At 33.8% G+C, this 12,472-nt stretch overlaps 1 protein-coding gene across 3 annotated transcripts in view; it reads left to right on the top strand.

Moving 5' to 3' along the window:
• The first annotated feature begins 618 nt into the window (after positions 1 to 618).
• Dh44 (corticotropin-releasing diuretic hormone 44) overlaps positions 619 to 12,472 on the top strand; it is a 56,889-nt gene continuing 45,035 nt past the window's right edge. For all 3 annotated transcript variants that reach the window (XM_076126332.1, XM_076126339.1, XM_076126345.1), the window contains exon 1: positions 619 to 835. The gene's annotated coding sequence lies outside the window, so the exon portion shown is untranslated. The remainder of the gene's footprint in view (positions 836 to 12,472) is intronic.

Raw genomic sequence — 12,472 nt, 5'->3', positions numbered from 1 at the left:
GGTTCTAATGCTAATTTTAAATTAAACGTGATATCTACCCTTTTTATTATACCCTCTTAAAATATTTTTTGTGATCGAAGGTAACTAATAAATAACTATAAATAAAACTAAATATCTTTTTCCGAAATTTTCACGCCGTTACAAGCACTAATTGTACTTTCTCGTCGTGATTGATGTGTGTATATTTTGCTCTAGTACTACCTTTGTATAATTATTTCCTTCAGTTAATTTATAATTTTCAGACATTAAACCAATTTCCTCAGAATTTATTTACCATTACGACGAAGTTATTTAATTTTCGACGCTTGTTTGAGTTCAAGGTAGCTCGTTTAATTTATAATTAACATTGAAACAAAATTTTGATAAGTATTAAGTTGTGTCAGTAACATATTTTTGTTTTTTGTTGACTTAAAATAGATTTTAAATAGAAGTGTATAATTTAAATAAGGTATAGGTTATTTGCGTGCGTCCATGTAATCGTTGAAGTAGGTAAATAAAAATGAATAGTATATAATATTTGATGATGACGTGTGTAGGGGCGGTCATTGAGAGAGTGACATGAATGGTGGTGACGCATGCGCGCAGGCTCCGCTTTCAGAGAGATATAAGCAGGCAGCCCGAAGCCATCGCCACACAACTTTGGCGCGTCCAAACGTTCTGACAGAGAACTTGACGACTCGAACACATTACAACTTACACATTTATTTTCCAACAACGACATTCTCCAGTGAGTTGTGACTAAGTTTTTTAAGTGATTTACTTTACTTATCTGAACATTATACACGAACTTTAAGTTAGTTTTGAAGTTTCCGCGGCGCAACTCCGTGCCCCTAAGGTGAGTTACATTATATTGTTTGAAACTAATTGTACACTTATTTAACGTAAGAGTAAACTTTATAAAAATATTGAAATGGCTCTAATACATTTGTAAATATATTTTAACGAATTATTTTTCAAAATGAATCTAAGTTTTAGCCATTTTCTTGTGGGCAGATTATCCGCTCAGAAAATTTGATAAATATAATTTCGAAAATCATACATAACTTGGAAAAATTGTTAAATAATGAAATTTAAGTCAAATTGGAATTATTCTAGTGCCTTATTAATAGTTTGTTAATAAATATTAAATATATTCAAAGGAACGGTACATACGAGAATATAATGCATTTTTTTTTATAAAGATTAATGAGTTTAATAACAATCAATTAAATTAAGGTAAAATGGATTACATAAAAGATGCCTCAAAGAAAAGTTTCCATAATAATAAAATCTCACAAACCAGCGTATAATAAAAGGATACGGAAATTAATTATTTCTTATTAAGATGTATAAGGCGAGGAAGAAAAATCGTGGCGTGCGACGCTCAGGAAACGAATTATCCTACGTAATTGTTTACTATTATGAGACACTCATTGCACCATTCATTTGGTTACATTTTACGAGTAGATTACAGTTTCCCACTGATGTAATCGTCGTCTGATTGAAATAAGCTAAACCTGATAAGATAAAATGAGGCTTTTAGCCATTCGTTTGTGTGTGTACAAAAATATTGCGTCGGCAACGCGAGCACGCGGCGCCCAATGCTGGGAATTTTCACAACTTTGCTTGTTATGTTCGTTATAAAACGATTTTCATACACCTGAAATTCAGCCCGACGGCTTTACACTGTACTAGTTTTCCTGAGTTACAAATTGTTAGAATAAAAGTTGGCGATATAAATAACAATTGTTATTTACACGAGTCTATTCGAAAACTCTTTTTAATCAACGTCTATTTTATTTCGTTCCGGGAAAAGTGATTAATTGCTTGTTACGAAGTCAAACAGTGGTCTAACCATCGATCACAATAAACTGCAACGCTTCAGTTCCTCGGACGTTTATAAAACTGGTGTAATTCTCCGAACATAAAAAATAACGCCACTCTCCTCGTTTCCGACGCTAGCTTAATTGTTTTATGTTTCCCGGCGCCATAAATTAAGAAATTATATTTAAATCAGAGCGTAATTTGAGTGAAACCCGAGACGAGTAAAAATTAAATGGCTAAATAAACCAACGAATTGAAAAATATAGGGAGATGAAAAAGGAAAAATGCGCAACAGTTTCACGACGGTACTGTGTGACGGGGGAATATTAGTCTTTATAAACTTAACACTAATTTAGTGCAAGTATATAAAGATAATTAAAATGAACGAAAGGTTTTATTTGAAAAATAAAGAAAAAAAATCTCTGTTACTGCTTTTAAAAGAGTTGCGACGGAAAAATTGCAACTGCGATATAAAACAACTATTTTCAACATCGAATTATTAAAAATATTCATGTTTATTACAGACCCAATCTATCAGTTCTGAAAAGCATTATATTTGCGATCAGTCATAATCTACTGGACTATTAACCATGAATATAAATATAGGTATTTCTAAAAATAAGTAAAATATCCTACATGAACGAAAATATATGATATCGGCATATTTCGTAATTGGGAATGTCCTGTCAGCTTAGCGGTTTGAACTCTGATTACGAGATTGTCTAGTGGGTCCAATTTTCCATTAGCTGCCCACTTGATTCATGGAACGTATATTAAGAAAAATAAGGGTAAAATTCCCGTTAATTTTGCCTTTGGGTATAATAAATTACTTAGTAACGTACCTTGCGCAATGCTTATTCGGAAATCGTTAGCTGATAATCACAGACAATCTGCTGTGATAACTTTATGTTACATAAGTAATTGTAGTTCAATTCAAACTATCAATAAATAAATCATCGTTTAAACGAGCAATTACGTCATTGATATGATTGTTTAATTTTAACTCGCGGTAATTAAATCAATCATTAATATCAGGAATCGCGGTATTTAACGGTTTTTAGTGGTAAAAGTGTTGCGATGCACAATGTTTCGTGGTTTAACCTCTTGATCAGTGAATTGGTCACATTTGAGGCTGAATTCAATGGAACTTTTCAGTCAAACGACGTAAAATAAAACTATTGAGGTATTTAAACATTTCGTGAGAATGTTTCTGACACAGACGACAGTTATCATATTCATAAACTGCTTACCCCCGGTTTCTAAGTACATTTATTTATATGAATTTAAACGCTATTGAATAGATAAACTACCGCTAAATGTAAGGTACCCGCGGGTATTAAGGCCTAGCTAAGGGAGATTTGTAATAAAATGAAGAATATCCAATATAATCAACCAGTTTTTATAATAAACAGTCATGTACTTATATTACTACCGAGTTTAAACAAAAAATAGCTTCTAAAGCTTAAAACTAAAACATTATATCACTTTTAAAAAAACGCTGTCTTTAGGCCTTATTATAATAGGGTAGGGTAAAAAGGCCTATACTATAAACTATTCAAAAATCAACTTAAACTAAGTAAATTAGTATTCTTGACATCAATAATCATTAACATAAGGCAATAGAAAGCATAGTAGTCTTAATAAATTAAAAAAATGTTCTTATTCGCATCCATCAGGACATTAAAAATCATCAGTATATTCTGCAGTCAAACCGACACATTCTTCGTGGTACCACTTAGAGCATCGCGAACATTGCCTTATAGCATCACCCATTCTATCTTATTTGCAAGCATGACAGTACCGATCATTTTTTTTTTGTGATTTATTTTTGTCAGATCGCCTTCTGACCACAATGCTCGTTTGGGAGGCATCGTGACTGTAAGCACTAAAAACAATAATATATAAATTGAAAATATAAACTACGTATATACTACCACTAAAAAACATTTTAAAAACACGCTCCTACTTATATAGCAGTTAAAAAAATAGGAGTATAATAAGGCCTATTGTAAAATTTTATAGGCCTTAATATCCGCCAACCACCTATTTACAGAAAAGAATAATAATATAATTTTTATAACTACAAGTCTCTTAAAACGGTAATTTACGGACAAGCATACATTAATTAATAAGCGGACAGTCAATACAGGTTTGTAAATATGATATTTTCTAAACAACTTACGTTTTACTAGAGTCAATTTTTATAATTCGTGCTGCTGAACCGCACTTCTGAATGATTTCGACGATATTTGCGGGAGGAGAAGTGCTAGAGTGCGTCCGCCACTTTGCAGCGACTTGTATACGCTCTGAGCTTGTGTGACAGTAATCTTGATCGTCAACTACTGTATTTCGTACGTTTTTTGTGATTTAGGCCTTATTACCCGACAGGCCTTAATACCCGCAGGTACCTTATCTCAGAAACCAGAGGTTAAAGAAGTGTCCCGACCTTAATTCAAATTTGGTTTTAAACAGCATATGGGTTAAGGCTCTATTAAGAATCGGATGTAATTTCAGCTGAAAATTTAATGACAAAGAATTTTGAGAGACATTATTACAAACATGGTTAAGTAGAAATTACTCTGTATTTAGATTATGCTTTGAATATCCAACAACAAAGACACATTGCTTATGAAAGTTTAAATTGCTATACATATTTCAAATCTAATTTCCACTTAAACGAATCTTGTATACAGATGAGGGCGATGCATACGTTCATCAATAAATTGACAGTTTTATATGAAAAATTGCCGCTATTTGTGTAAGGCAAAGCTCGGATTAAAGCTAAATCTACATTTCCTCGATCCGTAATCTTAGAGCACACATAAAGCCGTCGGTCCTGCGCCTGACCTCTCCCTGGTCGAGGCGATTTACTGTCCAACCGGGCTATGAGAGTATAAGAATAGAGAGTGTACCTGTGTCTTGTGCACACACTTGGACATTTTAAACAGAGTCCTGCACATTTGGCTGGTTTCAATGAAACTGCTAGTAGTCAAATATCGATAAGGAGGATCTTAATCATGGTACTGTAAACAGATGAACTCAGTTACCTGTAGCCCTTAGAATAGTGAATAGTCGTCATGAGTACATTGTGCGTACTCGAGCGTTCGTACCCGTACAGACATAGCGTTTCAAGTCCATAAACATTTGTATATTTACTCCAAGTACAATGTAACCCGTTACAACAATAACAATAATGAAAGAGCCTGGTCAAAGTTTGCAACTGAAAGCCTGAAATGCGACGGAACAAACGGTGACTAAGTGAGATGGAGCGAACAAAAGGTGAAGTTACGACGGCCCTTGAATAATTACTGCAAGCGGTTATTGCCAGCTATTTTAGTTCGTTATCAGTCCATCTTTGGTGACCGTTTGTAAGACCGTAAGGTCTTGGTTATCGCGCTAACGAATCTTGTTGGACCGAACTAAATTTGAGGATTAAATCATTTCGTAGCGGCCGCGCATGTTAATTTACGAGTAGGTAGTACAGTTGCTGAAACTGTTACCTAATTACGTTTGTCGTTTTTATACCTGTCAACACGAGGTACCAAAGGGAAAGAGTTTTTTAGTTTAACCCAATTAGAATTTACTCCGACGTGCGGTGAATGTAACATAGTCTAATTCTAAATATTCTCCGTTCTTTTTGTTCTCAATTTAGTTACATCTACAAGTGACGTTCCTTATTACGAATGCTTATTAGATTCTGATACATAAAAGATTTCTAGACTCCCGTAATGCACATTATCCGTAACCGTTCCACAGATTTTATCTTCATGAGTAACTTGATTCACGTCTTGTAATTTCATTGTGAATCTTCCCACAAACCTGAAGTTGGAGGAGCAAAGTTAATCCTTAGAAAGTCGCGTAATGCCCGAGTAGTTCCTAATCGTTTCACGTACAAGACAGTTTATATGTTCAAGTTTTGTCGGATTACCGTATGAGTTCATATTCTACGAACACTTTTGTCACATTATTTTATCATTATGATACTCTTAAGACCGATTTTACTTCCGAATAAGTACCGGTTAGTTTATTGTGTGGAATATAGACAGATCTTTCAATACATTTGACGTCATTTTATCCATCGGATAGGGTATCTAGCATTGATCAATACGCCGTAAAATGGGCCTTGAACAACTTCGTAAAATTTAGATATAAATTATTGACAAATAAATATTCATATAATAGTGCTCGAAGGTTTGGATGAGGTTACCCGAGGGAGGGCGGAAACTGTCAATTCGATGGTAACGATATTAAACCCTAAGGTGCTAAGGAGTGACCCATCGTCCTTTATCAGACACAATGATTCTAATCACGGGTCCCATCGAATTACGCATACAATATCGCACGCAAGCGAAATATTTTACGAAAACGTGAACAATTAAAATTAAAATATGTCTTATTATTTATTGCTCTTTTTAAATAAACTAATTTCATTCAAATTATTTATGTTGTGTTGTTTATACCTAAAGGATATTCATATCTTTTTTACGGACTCGTAAGCGAATATCGATGGCATAAATTAATCCGTGAACAAGGGGTGTTTTAATCCCTAGGGAAGAGTTTGGAATAATTAACCAGTGTGGGAAAGAAAATAGGACATTGGATTATGAATTGTGTTATGATTTTGAACGTAGTTTACGAGACCTTTTAGTAAATAGATGCGATAAATACGGATTTAAAACTGCCTGATAGCAAAGCAAAATAATACGATGTGTTATATCCCAAGGTGTATGAAACAGACCCGTTTTTCGCCATTAACCATGTTAGTCTCATGTAATGGGGGGCGAAACTATTGCCGTATACCCGGCACGTTACCAAACTCCGGGCTAATATTAAGAATAATCTAATATCAATTAGGAAAATAAATAATAATAACTTTTTGCCCAACCTGAGACTCGGGACCTCTTAGTTAGCAGTCAAATACACTATCGACTGTACCACAGAGGCGGTCAAAATAAGGTATAAAATAAAATATATTTTACTCGTTACACTAACCAATAACAATACTTTTATTGAAAGGTGTAAATAAAACAGTCCATTAAACTATTGTTCATTTAAATGTGTTCAATATTATCTCGTTAAATGTACAAATGTAATAACATTTTCACAAATTGCGGCATCTGCACATAACGTTTTGACAAGCATTTATAGTTTAAAAGGTTTCGTGAAACTTTCAAATATTGTTGAAAGTATATTGACTGTGTGAATGTTTGACAGCTAACAAGTGCGTGTTAGGCTTGCCGCACACATATTCGGTTCGGCATTAATCGGCCTAGTAGGGCGGCAAAACCGAATATGTGTAGATAAACCCGATCGGCACAAGCCGAACAAGTGAGTCGAGTCGGTTTTGTTGTTCGATAGATATTGCCGAACCGAATACGTGTGTAGCAAGCCTTATAAAGACCGATTGATTTCTATAGTGATTCTAAAAGTGTTGAAATGACAGTTAAATAATAACTTATCCTAACTTGTTTGAAGAACATTTTAAGCGAGTGAGAGTGACGAAGTTTTTTGAGTTTTATGACATGGATATAATATTAAACGAATAACTTACTGTAATTCCGAATACATAACAGAATTTCACTATGAAAAAAAAAATGATATGATTTTCACAATTATAAAATCTTGAAACATATTTTAATATCTGAAAAGTTTGATAAGGTACTTACATTTATTTAACTGTAAAAATGGTGTAAAATTCAGCTTCAACATCAAATTAAATAAGACCTAACCTTAAACTACTAACTACGGGTGTCTGGGCTAATCTAAATAACAATTTACAAATCTTTATGAAGGTACCGCGGCTGAGTTTTAACTGAAAAAGTTTCCAATAGTCTCACTTTGATATGATAGGCCTCACTCCTTGTGTTTGAATAAAATCTTTATATACTGAATTAGGAATATCTAAGAAAGACATTTATAAGGAATCATGTTCTAAATAAACTGTTCAATTTTAAAAGATTAAACCTACTAACCCCCGGTTTCTGAGGTACATTTAGCGGTAGTTTATCTACTCAATAGCGTTTAAACTCATATAGAAATTATATAGAAAAACGCAATTGAATAGTTAAACTATTGCTAAATATACTCAAAAACCCGGGGGTAAGAAATACTAAGCAAGAATTTCTAGTAGCATAATGTTGTGAATTGTATTCAAAAATTACAAAAATATAACCGTTTTGTGGTATAGCATTATCCGATTTCCATAATGCAAAATATAAAAATGTAGCGAGCTCTAAAATGATCATCATTGTATTCCATAAAGGGTTTACTAATGATCCAATATACATGACAAAAGTCTTAGTTGATACACCTATGAATATGTATCACACACACCTTTGTGTGTGCTCTCTGAAACTGAAACAATAATTATATTGTAATACACAAATTGCCAATTAAATTTTGATAGAGAACGACAATAGTTTTCACTCGTGTGTCAGACTTGTGTTGGCAAACGATTCATCTATTTTGAAATAACAGATTTAAGCTAATATGTACTTCATACATAATATTACGCTTGTTATACCCGAAGGTATATAAAATAAACCCATGTTTCGCCATTACAATGTTAGTTCTCACTCCCATGTATTAGGGGGCGAGCCTAAAGCCATTTACTGTTCACGTTACAAAACTCCGGCCTACTATTGAGAAATCTTATTGATCAAGAAAATACTAACAGTTCTTTGTTCAACTCGGGAATCGAACCCGAGAACCCGAGACCTTATGACCAGCATTCGGATACACTATAATACCGACATTCATTACTGTTTGATTATTTACCGTCCAATGTACAGAATTTTTTAGTATGATTCGGATCAAGTAATCCACAATATAAGTGTAACGTGCTTGCTTTACATCTAGTCATAAAATACTAAAGATTAACAGTTATGCAAGTCTTTTTTAAAACTAAAGTAGGTGACAATGTGACAATTAATTGTTACAAGTATCTATGATATTTAACAACATTTCATAAAAGAACAATAAGTTCGGTCTCGTGAGCTCGCTTGAAAAAGTTTTGCATATAAATACAACCTTATTTTTTTGATTGGATAATGTCGGATATCGTGTATTTCATAGCCGCTTTGATACAGGATTCATCTATTTATCAATCCACAATTTTGCATTGAATATTAATGCGGCACAACGTAATTGGTTCCTGATTAAATCCGGCTCGTAAAGAGTGGATGCAAGCACAGCTGTTGCGACTCGATTATAGGACATAAATCTGTCCATACATGTCACTATGCACACAGCTATGTAATATACGGAGATAGTTAATAGACACCATAAAACTAAGCTCGACTTGGATATGTTCATAAGATACTTTCATAGTGATTTGCAAGATCTAGTACAATCTAGCCCGAACGACATGACACCACCGATACAATGAATATTATTTAGCTTTTATGAAGATAATTATGTGACTCGTAAGACCCATTGTTTTGTACCAATATTGATATTAAGGAATCTTTACTGGCCACTTGGGGCCTGATGGCATCCAAAAAAGTTACATATCTAAGCAATTTTTCAGGGTCTTTTTGAGTGGGGTGTAGTATTAATTAAACAATTGTTATCTGTATATTTACCATTCTTGTAACGTAGGTCGAAAATCTTTACCTATGGTTAAGTAACAAATCTTTTTGATCAATCAGTTCAAAATTATAAAACTCTAATACAGAAACAAGCAGGGTTTCAAATATAATCATAAAAAGCATTGCAACAATCTCACAATCAAAATTGATCTCAAACATCGTTCCCAGTACCAAGAAACTGTGATCTCTACTTGATTCCTCTTCGTTTACGCGGCCAAGAGTCTACTGTTAAATTGAATTATGTAGGGACATTCCTCTTGCCAACAGGAACTTGAGTTCTTCTCCTCAATGATCGTTAACGTTCCGGTATCTCTTCATCCTTACATTTTATATTCCGTAGACGTATCCAAAACGCCCTGATTTGTCGTATTCAAAAAGTAATCCGTCAAAGTCCCACAACCAAATTCCGACTACTTTTAGAGTAGATTTTTGTTATGGTATATAACTTAGTTATTGTATTTCATAATTTCTGAACGTTTTAATTAAAGAAGTGACGTCACGCTCATGATGTCCGTCTGGTAGTCTGTGACGCTCGGCGCTCGCGACTCAGCGGACTCTGATAAAATTACCTGAACGAAGTTAAGGGCTAGTCTGCAATTACCTCCGGATGCACCTCTACCTCGCCGTATACGAGAATTTGATATTTTCGACAACCCAATTATGAATAACCCTCTACCGTTTCTAAGTATCATCTCATTATCATGTCAGCGTGGTATCCATGATATAATCCCGCATTAGCTACAGAAAATGTCTTTGAAGCAGGTGATTTGAAGTTTTAATTAGAAACGTTTCACGAATTATTTGGAATCAAAATCTGTTTGGAATATCAGTTAAATGAAATTCAAAACTTTTTTCATTTCCCGCCTTGCAAGAAAAGATAATATAAAATACAAGATAAACAAAGAACGTAGTGTCCATTTTCGCCGTAGCGCTATTTTTACTTTACGTATTTGTATATTTTTTGTTATTTAAGTAAGCAGACAGCTCGTGTCTTTGTTCTTATTTCAGACACTTAAGCGTGATTACAAAGTATTTAAATTCTTCTTTATCTTTACATTTCTGGATGACAGAGCGTTTTGTTAGTCAAAAGGAAAATGCTTTGAATGTTATACTTACTTGTATGTAGTTGTTATAATCATGACACGCTTTAAGTGTCGTTATGACCGTATCAGAAAAGAATCTCGTTCACGAAAATAGAAAAATAAACATCTAATAACATTTCTGTTGGGTAGATATGTGACATACAATTTGGGTTCACTAACATTTCTTTCAAAAGAAACTTGTAGGTGTTAAAACTTTTTTATATCCAACAGTAGATCTCAACATAAAGTGCGGTTCCATGTCAAAATATTATATTAGGTATTATTGGGGTCGATGCAGGAAGATTAGTTTTAATTTTTGATGAGCTCCGATATCTTCCCGAGAGATCGAATTCAGAAAAGGTCTTACAAACAAAAGAATATACACATATATTTATAGAGACGTTGAAATGTACGAGAGTTTTATGACGTCATGTTATAATTATTAAGTTTTGTATAGCGTCATACTCGTCGGGTGTTGTAGTGAGCCGCTACAGCGAGCTCTGTGCGAAGTGCCGCGCCTGCCTATGATTTATAGCTGTTTGCTCAGCACAATAAATCAGTTCTATTGATTTATTCTAGCTTTCAAATGGAGCTCTTCAAATGAGTTTTTACTCATAGTTAAACCCGTGTCAGGGTATTAGCACTGGCCGACATAAACTACCACACCCCTCTGTAATAGACCGCGTTAATAACAATGAAAGCTATGCAGTGAATCAGTGCTAACGGTGTTTGTTTTGAGTAATGGGTAATTTTGCAAACCTAACGAATATTGCAGTAATTGAGATTTTCCCCGAAATGAGATAATTTTAATTGTAAATAGTGAATAATATTGTACACATTGTAACTAGAGGAGATTACAGATGCCAAGACGTACATTCCATTCTATGAAATACCTACTTTTGTTGCGAAGACAGACTTTAAAATAGAATGTAAGATGTAGAGGCAGTAAGAGGGGACTGAAACATTTATATAAAAATATTATATAAGCAAATCCAGGCGGTTTTATTTCTAACAATAACTGACATTGTCCTGTCAGTCGCGAAGTGGGTGGATCTGCAAAAGGCAGTGTTTCATTCCGACCGAGCACACATTTCGAAACATTGTGATGTCATTTATGTGACCTTACTTTTTTCACTCTGGGGAAATGCTTCTTAATGCACAACAATAACGTATGGAAACGATACAGAATATACAAACAAGCCCGGAGCACTTCATAGTATTGCTTGTTTTGATTCGAAAACGGATATGCTACTTTAATATTTCAATGAAGACTTCATACCTCTTTATTATTATTTGATTTAAAAATATAAAGTTGACTGAAAGAGATGAAGTTTAATTAAGACAGACATTTATTTGAGCTGTATTTATGAAAATATTCTAGTATTTCTGAGTGAGTATCAAATGAATCGTAGTCATTACAACAGAATCAATCAACTTTACCTTATTTCTTAATAACAGAATTTTTCGGGAACTTCAAAAATAATTTAATGTTGTTAAAAGTAAAGCCTTACAAAACAATGATGGCTTTTGTTTTTTAATTGGCATTTTGTAACAAAACAGGAAACCGTTTTGAAGTTATCGATTGCCAGTTATTATCACACCAGAGTAGTACCGTTTTACAATAATTATTCAGCTGTTTTTATATATTTCTTTCGTTCCCTTTTATTCGAGTTTATTAGATTGTAAAGTGAGAATTCCTCGTACGTTTGTATCCTGCATTTTCGCGTCTAATTAGGCGTTAATTCCGCTTCATATGCGGAGCTTCGCAATTCACATGCACTTAAAGTTTTAGTGAATAGAACGAGGAAATAATTCGGTGTGAATTCTCAACTTTACAAAGATTTAGTACTTACAATATACTTGTATGATACATGCAAATAATTCTTACCCAACAATGTTTACATGAAGAGTAACTCTCAACATTCATCAGGTAGATACATTATGTGGTCATGCAATCCTTGGGCCTTATTTACTGACTTCCTTGAACATTACACGTAC

This window comes from Anticarsia gemmatalis, chromosome 2 (genome assembly GCF_050436995.1).
Source record: "Anticarsia gemmatalis isolate Benzon Research Colony breed Stoneville strain chromosome 2, ilAntGemm2 primary, whole genome shotgun sequence".
In the NCBI taxonomy this organism is placed as follows: Eukaryota; Metazoa; Arthropoda; class Insecta; order Lepidoptera; family Erebidae; genus Anticarsia; species Anticarsia gemmatalis.
The sequence above is the reverse complement of the archived record's forward strand: the minus strand, read 5'-3'. Positions and strand labels throughout refer to the sequence as shown.